Source organism: Dama dama, chromosome 11 (genome assembly GCF_033118175.1).
Source record: "Dama dama isolate Ldn47 chromosome 11, ASM3311817v1, whole genome shotgun sequence".
Taxonomy (NCBI): domain Eukaryota; kingdom Metazoa; phylum Chordata; class Mammalia; order Artiodactyla; family Cervidae; genus Dama; species Dama dama.
In genome coordinates, this window is record NC_083691.1 from 97,989,261 (window position 1) to 98,013,350 (window position 24,090).

The following is a 24,090-nucleotide window of genomic DNA, read 5'->3' on the forward strand; positions in this document are numbered from 1 at the left end:
CTTCAATTTGAAAATCGAGTTTTACCATTTCATGTTAATAGAATACTGACATTTATAGATTTATATTAAAAAAAATAATAAGGGGCTGCCACTGGTTTTCTGTGGCATCTCACGAGGTGATACCCTGAAGTACCTGTTTGTGGTCCTGTTGAAATGATGCCGTTTTTATTAAATTATGACGTCTTAGCACAGATGTACAGAACAGACTTTTGGACTCTGTGGGAGAAGGCGAGGGTGGGATGTTTTGAGAGAACAGCATCGAAACATGTATATTATCTCTAGTGAAACAGATCACCAGCCCAGGTAGGATGCATGAGACAAGTGCTCGGGCCTGGTGCACTGGGAAGACCCAGAGGAATTGGGTGGAGAGGGAGGTGGGAGGGGGGATCGGGATGGGGAATATATGTAACCCCATGGCTGATTCATGTCAATGTATGACAAAACCCACTTCAATATTGTAAAGTAATTAGCCTCCAACTAATAAAAATAAATGAAAAAAAATATGACTTCTCAGAAGAACATTTTCAGCAAGGTTAGACAAGAATACTCAAGTTGAAGTGCATTTATAGAAGTCTATAAAGTAGCAAAAACAAAGGGACTCGAAAAAGGAAACAAGTTATTTGAATACTGGCTGAATCACCAGTAAACAAGCCTCTGCTCTGCAAAATCAGTTTTGAAAAAGAGTACTAATTGTTTCCTAAGCACTTGCAAACTCTTCAAGTCTTTCAGGTAAGGGAATAAATGGACAGTGTTGAGCCTTTGCTGGGAGGTTCGCTTCATGCTTGTGCGTTGCAACAATAAAGACTATTGTAATAGAGATATGGGATGATCTCCTGGCAAACCAAAATTGCCAAGAGGGGGAAAATGGTCCTTATGGAACAACTTGTCTTTTGCCAGAAGGTCCTCAATTATGATTGTATTTAGGCATACATAATATATAATTTTTTTTTTCGACAGTAGTATCAAATTGCTTTCACGTGTAACCCCAGTGCTGCATGTGGGATGGGCCACCTGCCTCAGGTTTACAAAGATCCAGGTGCAATGCAGGGCGAGCCTGGTCGCGCAGGGACCAGTGTTCGAGCCCCCAAGGGAGCTGGCAACGCTCACCCCCCCGGCGGCACAGCTTTCTTTCCCACTAACGTCCGTGGGCCCTGGTTCCCGGTCGCCCCCTGACACAGCAAAGTGTTAGTTCGCGAGTGTCCCTTCCGTCACTAGATGTCACTGTGAGTCAACGGCTAGTGGCGGGGGACCCCGGTGTTTTACGGATCTTCCAGGGTTTCCAGCATGGTCAGTCCCTGACTTGTGCCCTCCCGGACCGGGGAGCGCAAAGCCGGGCTGGGCCTCCCGGAGGCCAGGACAGCTACGTGACCCAAGCGGGAGACGCGCCGGGCTCGGGGTGCAGGGCTGGCGGCGCGATGCGGAAGGCGGGCCCGCGCAGCGCTCCTCTCTGCCCCCGCGAGCGAGACGGTCATGTGCCAGGGAGGCGCGGCCGCTGCGGGCCGGCCGGGGACAGCAGGGGCTCGGCGCCCGCGGTTCGGCATCGCCCGGGGCAGTGCTCCACGCGGGCGCCAGCGCCGCGCGGGGCGGAGCGCGAGCAGCCGCGGGCGGGGCGGGGCCTGGGAGCGCGCCGGCTGCCGGAGGGGGAGGGGCGGGGCGGGGCGGAGCCGCGGCGCGCGCGCCCGCCGGGGGGGAGGGGCGGAGCAGGCGCCGAGCGCGCGCAGGCCGGCCGCCGCGAGCGTGGGGCGAGCGTGGACCGCGGCGCGGCGGTGCGACTCCTTCGCCGGCCCTCCTCCCCGCCCACGGCGAGGGCACCGTGCGGCGGCTCCGGGGCCCGCGAGGCCGGAGGAGGCGGCCGTGCCCGGGCATGGTGGTCTGGGGCAGGGCTGAAGGTGAGCGACCCCGGGCCGGAGGCGGGGGTGGGGGCGGGGTGGGAGCGGCCCCGCGTCGCCCGGCGCGGCGGCCTGAGGCGGGGCGGGGGCGGGCGCGCCGGCCCGGGCCCCGCGGCCGTTGGTCTCGCGGCCTGGGCGGCCCGCGGCGCCCGAAGCGCGGCAGCTGCCGGGTTATGTAACGCGTGACCTCCCCTTCCCCCTCCGCCATGGCGCGGCCGGCCCGCCGTCGCCGCCCGCGCTCGGCCGCCTGCGGAGGCGCCGCGCCGACGACCCGCGCCGGCGGCCCTCTCCGCCGCGCCCCGCGCCGGCCCCGCTCGGACCGCGCCGCAAACTCCCGGCTGCTGCGCGGGCGCCGCGCCGGCTCTTCAGCCCCGCGCCATTCATTCGTGCGCGCGGGCGGCCGCGCTCGGAGCGGCGCGGGCTGGCGGCCGGGGCCCCGCGCCGGACCCTCCGCCCGGCCTCCCGCCGTGGCGTCTCCCCTCCGCCCCGCGGGACCTGGGAATCGGTGTCGGACTCCCCGAAGACAGTTTTTACTCACTTGTTTTTCCTGGTTACTTATCTGTTGCCTTAATACGCGGGCACCTGTCCCCAACTGTCCTGACAAGCGCCCCTCGCCCACTGCACTCCTTGTGAAATGATTCAGCACCTGTGTGGACGGAGAGGGGCATTTCCCTCCATGTTTCCCTGCTCTTACAGCCAAAACAGTTGGGAAAGAAATGTTAGTGTATCACTCCTTAGTTGACCCCCCCACCCACCTCTGGTTTAAAAAAAAAAGATTGCAGGTGTTGAGTCTACTGTAATTTCTGCCTTCCGCATGTTTTCAGGTCACGTCCAGCGTAGAGATGGTATCATTTAAATGAGAATAACTAGACTAGCGCGTACCATAAAAGAGCTTGTAACTAGCTGGTAAGGAGTTGAGGTAATTCTGATTCTTAATTCTGTCTGTCTGCCGAGCCTGTCCACTATAGTCTGCGAGAATTAGCCTTTTCCTCTTTAGTGTGCAACGTAGGTAACCTTAGGTACCGTCTACCTGCTTTCCAAACTTCCATCTCTGCTTTTGCACATAGGCTCGTCTTAGGCGGAGCGGGTGCTGCTAGAGCGTTGCCCCCTCCCTGTTCTTGCTAGACTCTGGGAAGCTCACCTGTGTGTGTTACTGGCTCAGTCGAGTCCGACTCTTTGCGACCCCATGGACTGTAGCCCGCCAGACTCCTCTGTCCGTGGAATTCTCCGGGCAAGAATACTGGAGTGGGTTGCCATTCCCTTCTCCAGGGAAGCTTACCTAGAGTCCCTCTTTTTCCAGCAATCCTTCCCTGATCTAGAAGGCTCTTCATTCACTCCTTAGGCTCTTTGCCACTTCTCAGGTATTATTGATGATTTTCTTTTTATTTGCTTCCTGTCTTTATCTGTAGGTCTTTTGAGGGCAGAATCTGTACCAGACTTCTCAGAGAGCATTACTCCTACTTCATGGTAAACGATTGATATTTAAGATATTTTTTTTTAAAGGTGGGGAATCTTTATGATTAATTTCTTTGAAATCTCAAGCGGAAAATACTTTTTCAAAATAATGTATTTGAATATGTCAGATCACTTCATCTTCTGCACTCCCAACTTCAAAACTCAGATTCTTCATAAAAGAAACCCAGCCCCACCAACAAGGTAGTCAGTAATAAGAAGCTAGAAAGACTACATGTGATATATATTTTATAGTCCTGTCTTTGATAGCTGCTGTAGTAGAAAGACAAGAACTTCAGAGTTAGATGTAGGCTTAAATCCTGGCTCTGCTTGTTATTATTGTGGACAATTTAAGTTACTGATCTCTCGGATTTTTTTTTTTTTTCCTCTCCTTTGTGTAATGAAGACTTTACTTCCTACCTGGGGTATTTGAGGATTAAATGAGTTCTTAAATGTGCGGCATCTAGTGAGTCCATGGTACATAGTGGTGCTCCCTGAATACGTGTTATTCCCTTTGGTGTACTTCATTGCAGTCCACAACCTGTTAATAGTATGCACTGGGATGTGCTGAGACGAAGTGTGAGAAGAAAGCTGATCAGAAGAGCTGCCACTTCTTGTCTCCAAGTAAATGAACAAGCCCTGAACTAAAGAGCAGTAAAGCTGTTTCTGCTTTTCAGGAATGTATGGTGTGTGTGGCATATGATAAATCATAAGAGTATGTTTGTAAGTGAAGGAAATACCTTTTAACCTTATTTTCCTCCTAAAACAGTACCCACTAAAGCATTAACATGGATATTTTAGAAAACTGATTTTTTTTTTTTTCCCCAAAAAAGTCAGGAACAGGCGATGAGGAAGGAGGACTATTTTAAGAAAGTCTTTTTCAGGGATGAGTAGGTTGCATGCTCTTCTTTTAGTGTCTACTGGGGATTTCCCTGGTGGTCCAGTGGTTAGGACTCCAGGCTTCCACTGCAGGGTCCGTGGGTTTGATCCCTGGTCAGGGATCTAAGATCCCACATGCCGCATGGCCAAAAAATTAAAAAATAAAAAGAATCACTTTTAGTGTCTACTGATAAAGAATACATGGATCCTCATCTTAGTTCAGGTATCTCAGACGGTTGTGACCGTGCTTTCCCCCGTGACCCTGTTTTTCTGGGTCTTACTGACCGATCCCAAAGTAACAGAGTGGTCTTCTTAAAAACATAAATCACACCATCATTCTTCTTGATCAGAATCTTCCAAAAGCTTCCTGTTACCCTTAGAATTGAATCAGAACTTTTTGCCGTTTCTTGAACAAATCACACTATTCCTGTTTTAGGGATGTTATATCTTCTGTTCTTTAAGTTGGCCTGCCTCTTCCTCCTGGTGGTGATCTTGCCTTGACAGATGTCTTCCGTTTGCTGCTTAGATGTCATCACATCAAAATGATCCCTTCTCTCACCCCTTAAAATGAAGCCAGCCCCTCTCTCTGTCACTTTCGATTCATTTTGTTTTTTTCTCTCTTCCTAGCATTTATTACAAGGTAAGATAACGGTTCTTCATGTATCCATTTCCCCCATAAGACTTGTTTGTTCCAAGACCTCTTCTCCCCTGGAGGGCAGAGGCCTTGTCTGACTTGTTCATGGCTCTGTCCCCGGTGCTTAGAAGGGTGCTTGGCACACAGTAGGCTCTCAGTTAAACTTGTTAAGTGAATGAGTGGTATATAGTTGATGTAAACATTAGTTCTGGAGTCAAGACAGCCTGGCTTCTACCATTTACTGATTGTGTGGCTTTGGGCAAGGGAATATCTTTTGATGCCTTAGTTTGCCTTCCTTGTAAGATGGGACAGTAATGCCTACTTTATAGGATTATGCTAAGAAATAATCAAGTTAATATATATAAAGTGTTTAGAAGGGGCTATTTCACAGTTTTGAAAGCCACTACTTGAAATTAGCTTTGAGTATTCACTTAGGACTTTTGTGTTTTTGCATGAGGTAAAAATGCAGTTCATCGAGTTTTATCTTTATTTTGCTGAATTTTTCTGGCTACCAAAGTTATATTTATGGAACTCCCTTTAAAATAAATACATTTTGTGGATGTCTAGAATGGATTTAAAAAATAAACTGCTGAGAATGGTGACGAGTATTTGGTCTTTAGGTGTGAGTCAGCTTTATTCTTAGATCTGTGGAAGATGCTAAGAGTGATTATCTCAACAGTCATCCACTGGAGTGGCTTTTATATCTTTTTCTTTGAAGTTCAGCTGGAGATGTGATTGTGGTGATGAAAGGACTTGCTGGAGGCTGAAGACAGGAAAATCCTTGAGATCCAGTTGAAGTACAAGTCTTGTAGTTGGGAAAGGGGAGATTTTCACCATCTTTAGTATGTTCAATTTCTGCCTTCTTTCATGATGGGTTCCACACCCGAAAAATGTGTGTGGTTCTTAGGTAGAGCTTATAGCGTGCTCAGTTGTGTCTGTCTCTTTGCAACCCCATGTACTGTATGGACTTTATAACCGCCAGGCTTCTCTGTCCCTGGAATTCTGTAGGCAAGAATACTGGAGCAGGTAGTCATTCCCTCCAGAGGATCTTCCTGACCCAGGGATTGAACCTGTGTCTCTTGCATCTCCTGCATTGGCAGGTGGATTCTTTACCACTGAGCCACTTGGGAAGCCTCCATACTATACTGAAAGTGAAAAATAGGTTGTGAGTGTGTCAGTGGTCCATCCTCAGGACTGGGTGGCTGATTGGGAAATGTGGATCCCCAACCCAGCACCAGCAGAGTATCACACGGGAGAGGTCAGAAGGGCAAGTTTGGTTTCTGTTGAATGTGTGTCACTTTGGTATCACCAGAAAGTCGAAAAATTGTAAACGAAAGCATTATGAGTTAGGGACCATCTGCACTATACTTAAATGTCTGTGTTTTATAAGTGTGAAACATTTTAATAGGGTGACGATATGCAGAATTATTAAGTCATTAACAATAAGGCAAAGCATCGTGTGTGTCCTGGTAGGTCAGCTCTGTAGTTCCTTTGAAAAGGCTTTGCATGTCATAGATTGTATCAGATTTAGGAAAATATGACTGTCTTTAAAGTTGCTTAAGGCTAAAATAAAATAGATTTCAGATGGCAAGTAAATACATGTGTTTCTGTTGATTGTGGTGCAGACCTTTGTTATTTTTGTTTTTAGTAAGGAGGCATACATTGGTGTAGAACATTTTTACGCCATGGTAAGCTTTAATGATTTTTGACATCACTTTGTGGCATTTTTAAAATTTGAAGAATATCTAAATTCTAAGTTGCTGACTTCTCAACACTTAAGTCGATTCAGAACGCCAGTGCTAGAATGAACCCTGAAGGTTCTGTAGGCCATGGCCTTGTATTTTCCTGGAGAAAAAATGAGACCCAGAGAATTATTTGATGATCGAGGGGAGAAATAGAACTAGAATCTAGTTTTGTTGGGATATTTTTTGTGTCTTTAAACTCTAAAGCCATTTTTCTCTGATACCCTAAATTTCCCCCTTCATCACCCAAAGACCAGTGTATGCTTAGTATCTTAGGTTCAAGAGGGTAGAGTTGAATGGTATATTCTGCTATATGCATCTGGGATGGTTTGAGAAACTTTTTAAAGACCAATATAGTCTTATCCTTAAGTTAAAAGATCAGTTGGGGATGGGCATAAAGTTGATTATGATGTAAATAGTTTTTGCTTGAGCCCAGTATATGAGTAGGCAAAATGTTGCTTATTGTTCTCAATCATGCCTGATCAGAATCAAGGCTAAAATGAGCTTTTGGGAGGTTTAATCAGAATATAATAGCTGAATTTCACATTTTCTAAACTGCATCGTTTCTATACTTGAGATTTAAAATGCTTTTCATTGAATTTCTCAGTTTTATCTTATAGTAAACTTTATTTCTGTGTAACTTATTGGCTATTTATTGATATTTTAAGCCTGTTAGAAATTTAAGCTGAAGAATCATGAATTTTAAAAATATTTTAATAATTTCTTCTCTAATTTTTTTGAGCACATAACCAAAAAAGTCCCTTTTTGTAATGCTTTAGGCCTTAAAAGGGCATCCCTGGTGGCTCAAGATGGGGAGGCCTGGGTTTGATCCCTAGATTGGTAAGATCCACTGGAGAAGGGGATGGCAACCCACTCCAGTATTCTTGCCTGGAGAATCCCCATGGATAGAGGAGCCTGGTGGGTCACAGTCCATGGGGTCACAAAGAGTCAGACACGACTGAGCAACTAAACACAGGCCTTAAAAAGTGCTTTCACTCGACTTTTTCTCATTTAGCCTCTGTTAAGTCCTGAGACGAGGGGCAGGGCTGTATGTCCTGCTTCATGTGCACCGTGTGGTTTTGGCTCTTAACAGCCCAGCGCTGGGGCAGCCATCCCGGTGCCACAGGTTAAGGGCATCAGCCTCCCCTTTTTTCAGATGCCAGCTGCAGGCTTTGGGGCTTGCAGGCCCCCGGCACTTGTGGCCACCTGGCCCCATATTTGGGAGTTCCCACTGCCCCCTCAGATTTGATCGTTTGTTAGAATGACTCACAGCACTCAGGAAGGTGCTGTACTTAGAATTAACATTGTTACAAAGGATACAAACCAGCATCTTCCAAATGAAGAGAGACTGGAGACCCGGTAATTCCGTGTTCAGGACTCACCCTCCTGCCCCGTCAGTTTATGATTACCAGGGACGCTTACCTGCATCTCAGAGTCCAGAGGTCTTATTGGGTTTTTATTACATTGGCACGATTGATTGAATCATGGACCACAAGGCCGAATTTCATCTGCAGACCCCTCTTCCAGGAGGTCAGGCTGATGGCGTGTGGCTCAGAGCCAAGCCTCTAATCACTTGGTTGGCCTTGCCAGCATGGCCTCCCCAGCTTGAAATAAGGGGCCACCTGGGAGTCACCCGTTTATATAAAAGACGTGGTCCTGGGGTCCGCTGTGGGTAATAGAGACTGCTGTCAGTTGTGAAATTCCAGGGGTTTAGAGTCTCCCAGGAACCTGGGACAAAGGCCAGCCAGATTCTTTCTCACAGACTCAAGAAGTGCGGACAGAGGCCCTGTTGTCACAGCTCAGTCTTGGATACAGCTCTGCAGGGGTAACTTGGAGATCTCCAGTGTACTAGAAATGGGGGCGGGTTGCATTTGAATGTATTTATGTATGTAGAAAGATTGCCTTCTGTTGAAAATAGCATTTTCTCTTATGGAAATAATGGCATTTGAAACCTGGGTTCATTTGAGTTAAATACTTTATTTATATAAATTGTGTTGTAGGTAGGGTTATAAACTACATGCCTTTTGGTATTTTAAAAGCACGGTAATTTTAACTCTTAAAAAGTTTACTCTTGGTTTCTTTTTGAATTTGTAATTTTAAACTTAGGTTATTACTATTGTTAACTGAAAAGAGACCTAAATCTATGACACGGGATTCTTGTTACTGAGGTGGAAGTGGTGGTGTTAGAGTTGTTAGGTGTTAAGTTGTAGCCACTTGGTTGGCACTTTGAATTTTAGATCTTGAGTTGAAGTTGCTAGGTTTACAGTGTTGAAGGTTAATTTTTTGGCATATTATTTATGCCCAATGGAACATCTTATCTCTGATTGTCCCTTAAAGGTTATTATATCCTCTTGGAGCTCACTGAGGGTTTCTCAGAAATAGAATCTGTTAATGCAGGCATAGAACCTAAATAAACTGTCTTGAGGAAGACTTCTAGTGTCTTATGATGAATATAGTAGCTTGGTAAAATGTCCTGTCATCCTAGAAAGTAGTGGAGTTGTTTTTGGTTGTTTTTAACATAGGGAATTCCTGTCACAAAGCAAGAGAAAAGAGGCCAGAAAGTAATGCAGTGGCTGTTTCTTAAGCACTCTATTTTCACTTGCAGTTGCATTAACATAAGGATTTGTGAGAGAAGAGGTTTGTGACAGATGGAACTGATAGCAGATCTAGACTAGAGTGGGTTTGACCTTATTTTTGAATTGCGGTTACTCAGGAGGATTTGTTTCTAGTGTGTGTCGCCACGTCTGCCTTATGAGTTCGGAGCTCTAATGCTTTGTGTGGGTGGCAAACATGAGCTCTTGGTGTAGAGGAGGCTCGGTAGCTGGAACCTCGCCCCTGTGTGCAACCGTTACCTTCCCCATCATTGATACTCACAGGTTCAGTGGTTCAGATGGTAAAGAACCTGCCTGTCAGTGCAGGAGACCAGGGTTCGATCCCTGGGTCAGGAAGATCCCCTGGAGAAGGGCATGGCAACCCACTCCAGTGTTCTTGCCTAGAGAATCCCATGGACAGAGGAGCCTGACGGGCTACAATCCATGAGGTCACAAAGAGTTGGACATGACTGAGCAACTAACTTTTTTCTTTCCCTCACTTTCACAAAGGAAGGTTCAGACTTCTTATGATTTTGAGGGCCTACTGTTAATATTCCCTTACCTGCCTTGTTAGTTCATCTGTCAGTGGCTCTGTCCATGTGTCAGCCCCAGATTGTTGCCTTGAACACATTTTTTTTCTTCTTCTTGAAATCACTCTTTAATTCCCCTCTGCCTGTTAAAATCTTATTCATTGCCCTCAGCTCATATGTGCCTTTTCAGTGAGGTCTTGGATCTAGTCCCCAACGAGAGCGCTACCTACTGCTGTCTTCCTGGGGGTCTGTTGCTTTTTGTCGGTGCTGCTACTGTTGGCTCCAGTATTGCAGGTCTGTGCAAATCCTTCTTCTCTAAAAGATAATTTTGAATTGTGGTTTATACTTTATTCATCTTGAAAACTGCAAATTACAGTAAATATTCAGTGATTGTGGAGTAAACTATTGGATCAGACCTGAAATTTGCGGGGAGAGGGAGCAGGCGAAGGACAGGAAAGATCTTGTTACCCATAATCTAATCCAGACCTCCTCTTGCTGAGCTGCATTCACTCTGTGGTGAAGTTCTTTCACTGGTGCAAATGGTCCCGGCATCCTTTCTCCTCGGTGGACTCCGTCTCATCACCGCTGAGCTGCGCTTGCACTCGTCTCTGTCCTCTGACCACCCTAGGTGCACTGTAGGCAAAGCTGGTGGCTTTCAAAGCCCGTGCCTCACACCAGCACACCGTTCCCCAGGAGCTTTTCAGAAATTCAGGTACCCAGCCGCACTCCTGACCCACCTACAGAGTGAGGAGCTTGCAGTTGGGGCCCAGCGTGTGTTTTGACACGCCCTCCAGGAGCTGCTGGTGAAGCTCCAGTGTGAGTGCAGGCCGCCCTCTTCTCTGACGGGACTCCTTTGTTCTCTGGCTGAATTCTCTCCCTGCCTTCTGCAGTGGCCTTGGGAGTGCTTGATTTCCTGCAACCTTGAACTTCCTCCAGGTGTCCGTTTGGCTTTCCTGTGAGACTGGAGCTTCTCCTTAGTGAAATCACTCCTTGCTGACTCTCTTTTCTAAAATCGTATCATCTCCAGAACATTCTTTCATTTTCCTTTGTAGCTTGATCCCTACTTTTGGACATGCTGACTTTGAGAAGCAGGTGGGACCTCCTAGTGGAGATACTTTAATGAGGGAGGGTATTAGGAAACCAGTTAATGTTGCTACACCTTTGAAAACCAGAGGAGGCGGTTCTTTGTACTTTATTACAACTGTGTCTTTGTTTCCTTCTATGGAAATCTGTAATGACAGGGAAGAAAATTATTAGTGATTCTTTTAGAACACTTTGTTTTCAAATGACTGATTTTGTTAGATCAGTCATTTGTGGGGGGAGGGGAATGTATTTTCATTGTTGTGGATAACCAAGAGGATAAGAGAGAAATTTGTTATATTGAATGGTTTGAGATAGAAAATTTGCTTTTAGCAAGATCAGCCTCAAACAGGACATTACAAATATGTTACCCATTTTCAGTTTGAATACAGATTTCCCCTGCTGACTGAGTAGAGTGTTCCCTGTGAAACCTTTCTTAAGCTGAAATGGCCAAAAGCAAAGAAACAATTACCATAGGACTGTCTTGCCAATGGGTGCAAAATATAAACTGAGATGGAGTACAGATGCTCACAGACCCAGTGACTTGGTCCATCACAATGGGGGCTTGATGCTGTGATATGGAGCGTGGTTCCTGGAGAAGGAGCCGGGCAGTGCTTGGGTGCACACTCCCTTGGTAACAGGCTGCTGCAAAGCAAGCCAAATGCTGCTTTTGCTTTCCCGTTTTTTTGTAAAAGTGAAATTCCTCTTGGGGTTTCTTTTGGTTAGCAAAAACGTGTACTGATGTAGGTCTTTCATAAGAGTAAAGTGGTGCAAAGTAAACTTTAGAAAAAAGGGGGGCAAAACCTGTATATTCATAAATTTTAATTCTCTATCTTATTGCTTGTCTCTATTTCTGTGTAGTTTGTTGTAATAATTGATTCTCAGTCATAATACCCAAACACTGAAGTGTAGGTACCTTCATTAGGGTGCAGGGTAACACGGTACCAGGGTATAAGGTTGTGGCCGAGACTTACAGCGCAGTGATGTGGGCGATGACAGAGTATTAACAGTTCTCTCCCCTGCGATGGCGGCAGGTCACAGCTGATGGACGACTGCTTGTTTTAGGTCATTGAGGGCCCAGGTTCCTTCTGTTTTCTTAGCCATCCCCTGTCCTTGTTCTGTTGGTTGAAGCTTGGTCACCTCAAAGCTGCATTCCAAAAAAGAGTAAACAACTTCTTTTCAGAAAAATGGCACAATGTTTTGTATACATTACTCTGCTCTCATCTCACGGGCCAGAGCTTAGTCACATGGCCACTCCTGATTTAAAGGAGCTGAGGAAATGGAGCCTCCCTTTGCAGCCCTGCTCACCACTAAGATGGGTTAGGAGAGGTGTTCTTTTACTAAAAGAAAGAATACTGGGAGACTGTTGTCATTCTGGCGCTCCAGAGTTTGGGGGTCCCCAGGACCACCTCAGGTGCAGTAGCTCACTGGAAGGACTCCGAGCTCGTGGGAGCTGCTGTGGTCATCGTGGTGGTGACTTATTGCAGTGAACAGATGAGGTTAAAGCCGGAAGGGCATGGGCCACACGGGGGAGTTCCATGTGGAACTTTGGCCGCACCGCTGGAGTCTGAGGTGGGGTGACTTCTGTTAATGACAGTTGACAATACCCAAGAAGTGTTGCCAAGCAGGGCAGCTCACCTAGTGGCCAGGGTTTTTATTGGAGTTTGGTCAGATAGATGAGGTTGACCTTCTGTCTCCAGCCCCCAGAAGGTTAGTGGCGCATGGCCCGAAGCCTCCACCGTAAATCTTTTTGTTAGACTACCTGAAGTGACAGTTAACCCTCAGGTAAAAGGAGACATTTATCAGCGGGGCAAGCCGGGGCAAAGGCCAGACCTCTCACTGAGCAGGGTTCATTACTTACTGTTAGAGCCACATCTGTGCACAGCCTTTGTTTCCTGGACGTATAAACAGAGTAGCACAATACGTGTGCTTTCATTGTAAAAGCCTTTTTAATAAATGGATAGATGTATAGAATCATAATCTTTAAAAACTGTCAGAGACTAGAGTTTGTCAGGCCCCGCTGTGTCCACAGATGCAGGAACTACTGAGGGCTTAAGGCCAGAGAAGCAGCTGAAGGGGGCACTGTTCCCGGGCCTCTGCCGCTCGTGACTGGGCGCACAGTGGGGTCTGGATGCAGGCTGTTCCGGGGGCCTGTCCCTCCGCAGTCCTCTGTCACAGGTCCGGCAGCTACCGTTGCTGACCCGGACGGGGCGAGTCGAAGCGTCTTGTGTTGTGGAACCGCGTTAGGCTGGCTCAGTTCAGTGGGAGTGTTGTTTTCAGAAGTTTGTTACACTAATAGCATTGTTCATTTCTCCATTGGAGATTTAGAGACGTACATTTGTACGAGATGAGTGTGGTTTTGCACCACAAACCGGCCATGCAGCCTTATCAAACATTTTAGCCCTTTTACCTAGAAGGCTCCTGTGTGTGAAAAAATCAGTACTTGGCCTCCCTATTCCATAGATGTATTGTCAAGATAAATAGGAGATGTACAGACCTCCTTGGGGAGTAAGACACTGGAAATGCAGTGGTAAGATACAGTGGTGTGTTTAAATTTTTAACATTTAAATTTAAATAACAATTTAGCATAACATTTAATATAATATGGTTTAACATTTAACATTTAAAATTCAATGTTAAAAATTTAAGGAATACTGAAGAGGAAATAGTGTCAGTCAACAGGTGATTTTTTTTTTAAGAAGGTAGAAATGTGATAATTTTCCCTTCCGTTTTTTGCTCCCTGTAGTTTCTCAGTTTTCTGCAGTAAACATATAGTGCTTTTACATAGAAGGAAAAACTGTTTTTGAAAATGGACACCTAGCACAACTGAATACAAGCAATCTGACAAAGCAGTGTATAAACACAAACCATGAATTTGGAGGGTAATAGAGAATGCCTTGAGAAGAAATAGATCAGGTCCACTTCTTGAAAAGTCGTTTGTACCCACATGTACAGTTTGTTGTTTAGAGAATGCCTGTATATTGAGCCACTTCTGCTTGTGGGTTAAATTCTTTGAAGTCTGTGTGTGTGTGGTGTTGATCAGACTGGTATCTTGTAGTACAGGAATTGTTTCATTGCACGTTTAAATAACTGATAATAGGAAAATCTTTCACTGTACTGAAGGTGAAGAGACCAGGTTAAAAAAAATTTTTTAAGAGTTCTGTTAGATTGGGAGTAATATCTGTTCTAAATATCTTGATGTTGTTTCTGTATATTTTTCAAAGGTATTTTAAAGGTAAGAAATACATGCTGTGTTAGAATATAAACTGTCAGCTCAATTTAGAATCCCTAAAAGCCAGTATATGGTGAAGACAAAAGAGTGTTACAAAGACATAATAATGCCCTGCACATAGTTATCTGATTTTTGTTTCTAATAACATTGGTGAGAGTCTCTTCAAATTGGCAACCTGACTAATGGGTCTAGAATAAGGTTCTGCTTCCCTGGGTTTTGAATTCCAAGAATCTCCATTGTGCTCTTATAACCTCAGTGATCTGAGAATGATCATAGCCTTAGACAATGAGGGTCTCTATGGTTGAACAGAAACAAAACAAAACCTCAAAACAGGTCTTTGGTGTTGAAGCCTTTCCCATTTAAGGACAAGCGAGAACCCGTTGGAGCAGCTAGTTAAACTTCGTAGTGACTGTCCCATCTTCTCGTATTGTGAGGACAGTACTCGGTGGTGGGGGTGTTCAGTTGCTTAGTCCTGTCCGACTCTTTGCGACCCCATGGACTGCAGCACACCAGGCTTCCCTGTCCTTCACCATCTCCCGGGTGCTCAAACTCATGTCCATTGAGTCGATGATGCCATCCAGCCATCTCATCCTCTGTCGTCCCCTTCTCCTCCTGCCTTCAGTCTTTCCCAGCAGCAGGGGCTTTTCCAATGGGTGGGCTCTCCACAACAGGTGGCCAAAGTATTGGAGTTTTCAGCTTCAACATCAGTCCTTCCAATGAATACCCAGGAGTGATCTCCTTTAGGGACTCTCAAGGGTTTTCTCCAACACCACAGTTCAAAAGCATCAATTCTTCAGCACTTAGCCTTCCTTATGGTCCAACTCTCACATCCATACATGACTACTGGAAAAACAATAGCTTTCACAAATGGGCCTTTCTTATCAAAGTGATATCTCTGCCTCTTAATACGTTGTCTAGGTTGGTCATAGCTTTTCTTGCAAGGAGCAAGCATCTTCTAATTTCATGGCTGCAATCATTATCTGTAGTGATTTTGGAGCCCAAGAAAATAAAATCTGTTACTAGTTTCATTGTTTGCCCATATATTTGCCATGAAGTGATGGGACTGGATGCCATGATCTTAGATTTTTGAATGTTGAGTTTTAGGCCAGTTTTTTCACTCTGCTCTTTAACCTTCATCAACAGGCTCTTTAGTTCCTCTTTGCTTTCTGCCATAAGGGTGGTGTCATCTGCACATCTGAGGTTATTGATATTTCTCCTGGCAATCTTGATTCCAGCTTCTGCTTCCTCCAGCCTGGCATTTCTCATGATGTACTCTCCACATAAGTTAAATAAGCAGGATGACAATATACAGCCTTGATGTATTCCTTTCCCAATTTTGAACCTGTCTGTTGTTCTGTGTCCAGTTCTAACTTGCTTCTTGATAGGCATACAGGTTTCTCAGGAAGCAAGTAAGGTGGTCTGGTATTCCCATCTCTCTAAGGTGATCCACATAGTCAAAGGTTTTAGCGTGGTCAGTGAAGCAGAAGTAGATGGTTTTCTGGAATTTTGTTGCTTTTTCTATGATCCAACGGATATTGGCAATTTGATCTCGTTCCTCTGACTCTTCTAAATCCAGCTTGAACATCTGGGAGTACTTGGTTCATGTACTGTTAAAGCCTAGTTTGGAGAGTTTTGAGCATTACTTTGCTAGCATATGAAATGAGGGCAGTGGTGCAGTAGTTTGAACATTCTTTCACATTGCCCTTTTTTGGGGCTGGAATGAAAATTGACCTTTTCCAGTCCTGTGGCCACTGCTGAATTTTCCAACTTTGCTGGCATATTGAGGACAGCATTTACATAGCATCATCTTTTAGGATTTGAAGTAGCTCAGCTGGAATTCCATCACCTCCACTAGCTTTGTTCATAGTGATGCTTCCTAAGGCCCACTTGACTTCACGTTCCAGGATGTCTGGCTGTAGGTGAGTGATCACACCATTGTGGTTGTCTGGGTCATTAAGATCTTTTTTGTGTAGTTCTGTGTATTTTTTCTACCTCTTATTATCTTCAGCTTCTGTTGAGTCCATACCATTTCTGTCCTTTATTGAGCCCATCTTTGCATGAAATGTTCCCTTGGTATCTCTAATTTTCCTGAAGAGATCTCTAGTCTTTCCCATTCTGTTGTTTTCCTCTATCTCTTTGCATTGATCACTGAGGAAGGCTTTCTTATCTCTCCTTGCTATTCTTTGGAACTCTGCATTCAAATGGGAATATCTTTCCTTTTCTCGTTTGCCTTTCACTTCTCTTCTTGTCTCAGCTATTTGTAAGGCCTCCTCAGACAGCCATTTTGCCTTTTTGCATTTCTTTTTCTTTGGGATGGTTTTGATCACCACCTCTTGTGCAGTGTTACAAACCTCTGTCCATAGTTCTTCAGGCACTCTGTCTATGAGATCGGATTAATCCCTTGAATCTTTTTGGCACTTTGGCTGTATAATTGTAAGGGATTTGATTTAGGTCATACCTTAATAGCCCACTTTTTTCAATTTAAGTCTACTTGGCCCTAATTAGTTCTGCCCACTGCCCTCCTGAGGTAAAGAATCCCAGGTATGCTCTGCAGATTTCCCAGAGAAGAAACGCTTCGTATTACCAGACTTTGTATTCTCAGTGGACATTCTGTTACCCTTCGCTGCAACTTGCCAGTCCCTGAGAACCCAACTGCCTGCGGAGTATTTCCAGTGTTATGGTCTTTCTTTATTTTTAAAAAATTATTTTTAAATTTGTATGTAAAATACATATAAAATTTACCATCTTAATCATTTTTAAGTGTGCCCTTCATTCAGCAGCATTAAGCACCTTCCCATTGTTGTGTAGCCATTCCCACCGTCCGTCTTCCCGGAGTGATTTTCACCAGGGATAACTCAAACTATGCAGTAAGCAGTAGCTCCCCGCTCCCCTCCTCCCCGTTGGGCTTTCTGTGTCTGTGAATCTGTGCACTCTGGATACCTTATATAAATCGTATGGCATTTGCCTTTTTGTGACTTGCTTATTTCACTTCGCATAATACCCTCGAGGTTCACCTCTTTTCAGCATTTGTTGAAATTACCTTCTTTTAAACAATATTTATTTATTTTTATTTTTGGCTGCGCTGGGTTTTCGTTGTCGTACGTGGCCTTTCCTGCAGCTGCGGTAAGCAGGGGCTTCCAGTTGCTGTGTGAGGGCTTTTCATTGTGGTGGCCTCTCTTGTGGACACAGGCTCTGGGTGCGGGCTTCAGTACTTGCGGGTCCCAGGTTCTAGGGCAGTTGTGGCTTAGTAGTCGTGGCCCCGAGGCATGTGGGATCTTCCTGGACCAGGGATCAAACTGGTGTCCCCTGCTTCACGAGGCGACTCTAAACCAGTGGACCACCATGGAAGCCCACCTTCATTTTTAAGGCTGAATACTGTTCCACTTTATGTATATCATGCTTTGTTTATCCATTCATCTGTCAGTCGACACTTGGGTTTCTTTCTTTCTTTTGGGTTTTGAGAATAATGCTGCTATGACCATGGGTGTACAAATATCTCAATCCTTTTGGTTTTGTACCCAGAAGTGGAATTGTTGGATCATGTGGCAGTGCTGTATCTAATTTTTTGAGGAACCACCATAGCATTTTTCATAATGGCTACACCATTTTATACCATTTACACCATTTCCCACCAATGGTGCACAAGGGTTCCTGTTTTTTAAATGCTTGTTAACACTTATTTTCTGGTTTTTTGATAGTAGCCATCCTAATGGGTATGAGATGGTTCTCATTGTGGTTTCAATTTGCATTTCTCTAATGGTTAGTGATGTTAAACATCTTTTCATGGGCTTAATGGCCATTTGTATATTTTCTTTATAAAGAGATGTCTATGGAAATTTTTTGCCCATTTTTTAATCCGTGTATTTTTTATTAAGTTGTAGCAGTTCTTCATATACTCTGTTTATTAGTCCCTCTGCAGATAGATGACTTTAAAATATTTTGTCTCATTCTCTGAGTTGCCTTTTACTCATTTGATTTATCCTTTTGATGCAGATTTTAAAATTTTGGTTTAGTCCAGTTTATTTTTTCTTTTGTTACCTATGCTTTGATGTCATATCCAAGAAATCATTGCCAAATCCAGTGCCATGTAGCTTTTCTCCTATTTTCTTCCAAGAGCTTTCTAGTTTTAGGCCTTCCATTAAAGTCTGATCCACTGTCCATTAATTTTTGTATATGGTGTAAGACAAAGGTCCATTCTTTTGCATGTGGGTGTCTGAACATCCCAACTCCATGTATCAGAAAGATGTGCTTTCCCCCTTTGAATGGTCACAGGGAAGTCCTTTTAAATACACAGGTCCCTGGGGTGGTCATACTTTAAGCCGTTTATCAAGCAGCTTGTTGATTGTAAGCAGAGAATTGACAGCTAACTGACGTAAAGAAAGAGGCCCTGAAGGAGAAGAGGCATTGCACAGTGACATGGTGAGAGCCACAGGGAAACTCGCTTTATTTTGACCTTGCCTGGTGACGGTCTGGGTGGCCACAGGCTGCTCTCTGCATGTGTGTCAGTCACGGATTCTTATGCTACTGTAATTTGCATATTCATTCATCCATTGTGTATTCATTTGTATATCTGTATATTCTAGTTCATTTGTCAACTATTTCTTAAGTAACTATTAAATGAAGATAAGATAAACCTATCCATGTATGTGTGTGCTGTGCTTCGTCACTTAGTCGTGTCTGAGTCTTTGCAGCCCCATGGACTGTAGCCCACCGAGTTCCTCTGTCCATGGGATTCTCCAGGCAGGAGTACTGGAGTAGGTTGCCATGCGCTCCTCCAGGGGTCTTCCAAACCTAGGGGTCAAACCCAGGTCTCCTGCATTGCAGGCGGATTCTTTATCATCTGAGCCACCAGGGGCAAGAGTAATGAGACTGAATAAAAGCCACTCAATGTCAGTTTCATGACTTAATAGTCAATATACTTGAGGGTTACAAATACGTAACCAGTAGAGTAACATTAATATGTATTTGGGCATTTTCTAGATATGTAGTGGGAATTTCGCTGGTGTGTGCTGAACTATCTAGAATATTAATGATTCTTTAACAAATAGATAAATACCACTTTTGCTTGAAAACAGTTGCTCCTGGTGATGAACATCATCCTGTGGGGAGATACTAAAATCCACCAGTGATCCTAGGAAAGAAGACAGAACGAAGTTCTTTGCAGTGGTAACTTGACTAGCCTCGTAAGACACGCCTTGGAAGTCCTGAGTGAGCTGACGACAGTGTGCTCCGGCAGGTGTGAAATGGTGTGTCAGTCATTTCAGTATCATTTTCGTAAGTAGGACCGTGCTGACACTCTTCATAGTGTTCTGAGTATCTCTGGTAAGAGCATGAGAGAGTCGGGAAATCTTCTGCATCGTGGGCACCCAGGGCTCCTGGGCTCCTGGAGCTGCTCTCCTGTTGGCCTCACACTTGCCTCATCTGGCAGCTGCTGGCATATATAGAGGGCGGGGCTGCACGGTGCCTCCCGTGTGGTCTTTCTGATTTCATTACTTGAAGCCTAATAGGTGAATTTGGTCTTTCCTGGTAAAGAATCTTCCTGCAATGCAGGTTGGGAGATGCAGGGCTGGGGTTAGAGCTCAGGTCTCGTGTCAGTAAATCTACTGTGTTGTATATAGACCACAGATAGCTTATTTAAAGGAAAGACATGTGCTATTCAAGCAGTTTCCACATATGTGGTCTCATTTGATTTTCACACTGTGGCCTGGGTAGAGTAGGTTTGTATAATAATAGCTAGGGCTCAGTGGTAAAGAATCCTCTGCCTGAATGCAGGAGACCCGGGTCCGGATCCTTGGGTCCAGAAGGTCCCCTGGAGGAAGAAATGGCAACCCACTCCAGTATTCTTGCCTGGAGAAGCCCATGGACAGAGGAGCCTGGGGGGCTGCAGTCTATGGGGTCACAGAGTCAGACATGACTGAGCACACACCCCCTCAGTGTTAGAGATCAGGGTACTTTTGCATACATGAATTCATTCTTTATCCATTTTTTTAAACTAAGTTTTAAAAACCCAGAAATTGGCTTCTACATTAATGCTTGAATAAGGCAAGGTTGGATGGTTATTCTAGGTTGTACATTACAGTTTCAGCAATGTGTAACACTTTCTTCAAGGCCACTGTGTACAATGGAACTAGATTGGGAACCCAGTCTGCAAGTTTCATTTAAAAACCAGAAGGCAGTTTTTATGTACAAGTCTGGCTTGATAACCGAATGGCTTGTTAAAGGGTGTTCTCGAGAGGACATACTGTAATTGAGAATGTTGCTTGGAACCTAGAGGATGTGTTACGTCTGAGGGCTGCTCTCTCTGTCAAGCTAAGGTTCCCATTCTGGGGAAAGTCCTGTTTGAAGAAGCAGATCAGTCCTCTACTGTGGAAGTTCCTTTCATGATAGAGCTTCTGAGCACAGGCAGAGACTCTTTCCATGATCCTTATTGGTTAGCAGAAACAGTATCAGTTCACAGCAAAGTGATTCCGCCTTAGCCATTCATACACTTGGATCCATTCTTCCCTAACTCCCCTCTGGTCCAGCTGCCAGGTAACGTTGAGCAGAGTTACAGTGGGTCTTTGTTGGTTACCTGTTTTAAATATAGCAGTGTACATGTCTAACTGGATAACGATCCCTTCCCTGGTAAACAAAAGTTCTTTCTCTTTAAGTCTGTGAGTCTCTTCCTGTTTTGTAAAAGTTTCATTTGTATCATTTCTTTTTAGATTCTTTTTAAATAAGGGATGTCATATGATGTTTCTCTTTAATTTTTTATGTTTCATTTCTGAAAATAGTTATTTAGTGTGTCTTCTGTAGGGCGCCCGAGCGGAACTCTAGTAGTCAACTACCCGAACCCCTGGTAGTAAGAGACCCCAATAATATAGTCATTGAGACTCCATCAGAGAGATGGCAGTTGACCAGCGGTCAATGAAGTCAGAGGCAGAGCCTGGATTAGAAATAAGTCCCTTACCCCTAGTCTTTCATTCATAATCTTTTGATTCGTATGTTCTGACCATTACGCTACAGACAGTATCTGATTGTCATGTGGTTTTACTAAGTCAGTTTCTGACATTGGTTCATGCAGCTCTTTACTGTTTTCCTTGCTGTGTGTGTGTCTGTTTTTCCTGTATTTTTGATCTTCCATCTGAGAGGATTTTCTTTCTACCTAAGGGACATACTTTCTAATTTTCTTTAGACAACTTTGCTGGTGATATTAACCTCTTTTTATTTGCCTGAAAAAGCCTGTATTTCGTCTCTCTTGGCTGAATTTTTCTCTGGGTATAGAATTCTGAGCATCATTTCCTTTCAGCACTGTTGTCTTCTGCTTCTGTTGTTTCTGTGGAAAAGATAGCTGTCTCATTACCGTATTTTGAACGGGATCTCTTTTTCCCACCCATGACAGCTTTTAAGACTTTTTTTTCCTGTCTTTAGTTTTTCATAGTGTTACTATTATATGTTTAGATGTAGGTTCTTTATGTTTTGTTTCCAGTTTGGGACTCATTGAGCCTCTTGAATATGTAGTTTGATATCTTTAATTAGTTTTAGACTATGTTTTAGCCATTGTTTCTTTAAACATAACTTCTCTTTTTCCTCTTTACCCCCACAATTTACTTAAATTAGACTTTCTTATGTATATTCTGTATCTCTTTCCCTTCTGTCCATATGCTCCATATCTGGACATTTTACCTGTTCATTACATTCTTAATTTCTAATATTTTATCTTTTCACTTGAGAGTTGCTGTCTAGTTATTTCTGATATTTTCCAGTTCTTTACCAATAGTCTGAAGTTTGTCTTTCCCCTCTTTGAGCAAAGTAAACACGGTTACTTTAAAGTCTACATTAATTTCCTTTCCTAGAATCTGGTAGGTTTGTTTATTTATTTATTTATTTTTTCTCTTGGTTCGTGTGATCATTTCTTTGTGTGCCTGGTTATTTTTATGTGCCAGATACTGTATTTGCAAGCTCGTGTGTAGAGATGTATGAAGTTTAGGAAGTTGTCTCCTCAGAGCATCCACATTTCCTTCTGCCAGGCGCCGTGGGGCAGCCGAGGTCACCTGGGTCTGCTCTTAAGGCTGGGATGACCCCGGGCAGGGTGCTCTGGACTGCCTGCCTCCAGTTGACCCTGACCCTGGGACCCTCAGCCCAGATGTGAAGAGCTTTGTCCTAGGATGACCCTGAGCCCCGGCTGGCACTCCCTTAGTGCTCACTGTGTGTTCCCAGCCAGAGGGGAAGGCCACCCGGCTTGGGGAGGTGATGTGATGCAGCAGGTCTCCTCTGTCAGCTGCCGAGTCTTGGCCCAGTAATTTTTCATCGTTTGCTCGGCCTTCTGTGCCTTGAGGCTATCTTTTTAAACAATGTTTTGTCTAGTTTTGCTCCTCCTCCGCAGGGAGTTGGTCCAAATAACCAAATTTACTATTTGTCCTGAAATTTTTTCAGAGTAGAATTTGAATGTAAAAAGTGAAGTGTGTAAAAATAAAATAAAATGAAGTGTGTTTCTTGCTTCCGTTTCCCTTTTCTTGGTTTTTATTGAATCTTGGGCCAATAGGAGTTTGCTGTACATGGGTCAAATTACATTTTTCGAAATTTGATGAAATTACCTTTTCAGCCCTTCATTGCTTTTTGTTTTCAAAACTTGGTCTGGGGTAGCTTTATTTGGGAAGCTTAAAAGTTTCTTTAAAACTTTTCTTCAAAGAAATTTTGTGTCAGTGAGATCTCATTCATTAAGCCATCAATAAGGATTTTCGTATTGACCTTTTACAATGAGGCTCTTAAATGGTCAGGTGAATTAAACTTTTTAAATGTGTTTTCTTAAACTTACCTTTGTGTAACAGATTAATGGTTTTGTATAATTTTTGTTATTATTCGTTCTTAATGTACAGTGACCAGAATGCCCACACTTTTCACTTGTAAGAGCAGATGTGTGGAGTCAGAGTTAGTCAAGAACTATGTGGTCACATTTCCCAGACTCCTTTAAGATAAGAGAGAGGTCTTGGGGGAGCAGCCTGGCCAGAGTGAGCCTGTTGAGACCAGAAGAAGTATTAAACAGCACTGATGGCTGTCCCGGCGCTCAGGGTGAACACACGCCCTTACTTGTCGGAGACAAAACAGCCACCCTCCCCTCCTGCGCGCACCGCACCTGCTCAGGGTTAGCCACTTGGCCTCCTGTTCTCAGAGCCTCCCCACCTGCCCCTTGTCCCCCTGTTGGAGTTAACTCTGAGACTATCTCTGCATGTCTTTCAGGTGCCTTTTAGAGTAGGCAGTAAAAATTTGTAATTAATACAGAGTCACCAAGTAGATATTATAAATCCTGTATATACTAAGAAAGAAATATTTGAAGGAAAATATCAGGTGATATATGTAGATAAAGTGTGGCTATTTTAAAATGTTACTCAATAAAAGATTGTTTTAAACCGTATCAGAACCAGTTTAACTTGGATACTGTATGACTTCTCCAGTGGTGTATGGTAACCATTCGGTATTAACCTATATAGTTACTAAACGAGAAAAATGGAGCTCACATTAATTTTGTGAAGGATAATGCAGTCATGTCCCACCCAGGATGTAGCTGTTTGAATGAGAAGAATTTGACTTTACAACGAGCCTCATGTAGTGCCTGCTTTGATTTATACCTTTATCACTGGTAAGCCGGTTGACACTTGAGATGAGCCAGTTTGGTGGCTTTATGGTAGAGCTGGTCATGTGTTCCCTTAAGGAAAATGCTAGAGTTACTAATTTATTATCAGTGATAATCTTTCTGCATCATGTCCCTTAATTACACTGCTTTGATTGACTTCTTTTAGGATTTTTGCATAATTGATGAATTATACTGGGACTGCGCTCTTTTTTGTGTGTGTGCTTAGTCATATGACTGCACTCTTAAGTGTGCAGTATGTAATAGCAAAGACAGAAGTCAAGGGAGTTCCCTGATGGTCCAGTGGTTGAGACTCTGCACTCCCAATGTAGGGGGCGCAGGTTCAATTTCTGGTTGGGGAACTAAGATCCTGCATGTCATGTGGTGTAGCAAAAAATAAAATAATAAATTTTTTAAAAATACAAAATTCAGAAGCCATATTTTAGGACAG

At 44.1% G+C, this 24,090-nt stretch overlaps 1 protein-coding gene across 4 annotated transcripts in view; it reads left to right on the plus strand.

The window, feature by feature from the left end:
- Positions 1-1,756: 1,756 nt before the first annotated feature.
- Positions 1,757-24,090, plus strand: part of REV1 (REV1 DNA directed polymerase) — an 86,426-nt gene continuing 64,092 nt past the window's right edge. For 2 of the 4 annotated variants that reach the window (XM_061155925.1, XM_061155927.1), the window contains exon 1: positions 1,759-1,889. The gene's annotated coding sequence lies outside the window, so the exon portion shown is untranslated. Of the gene's footprint in view, positions 1,890-19,131; positions 19,276-24,090 lie in introns of those variants that run through there. The other 2 variants (XM_061155929.1, XM_061155926.1) reach the window with 2 other exon arrangements.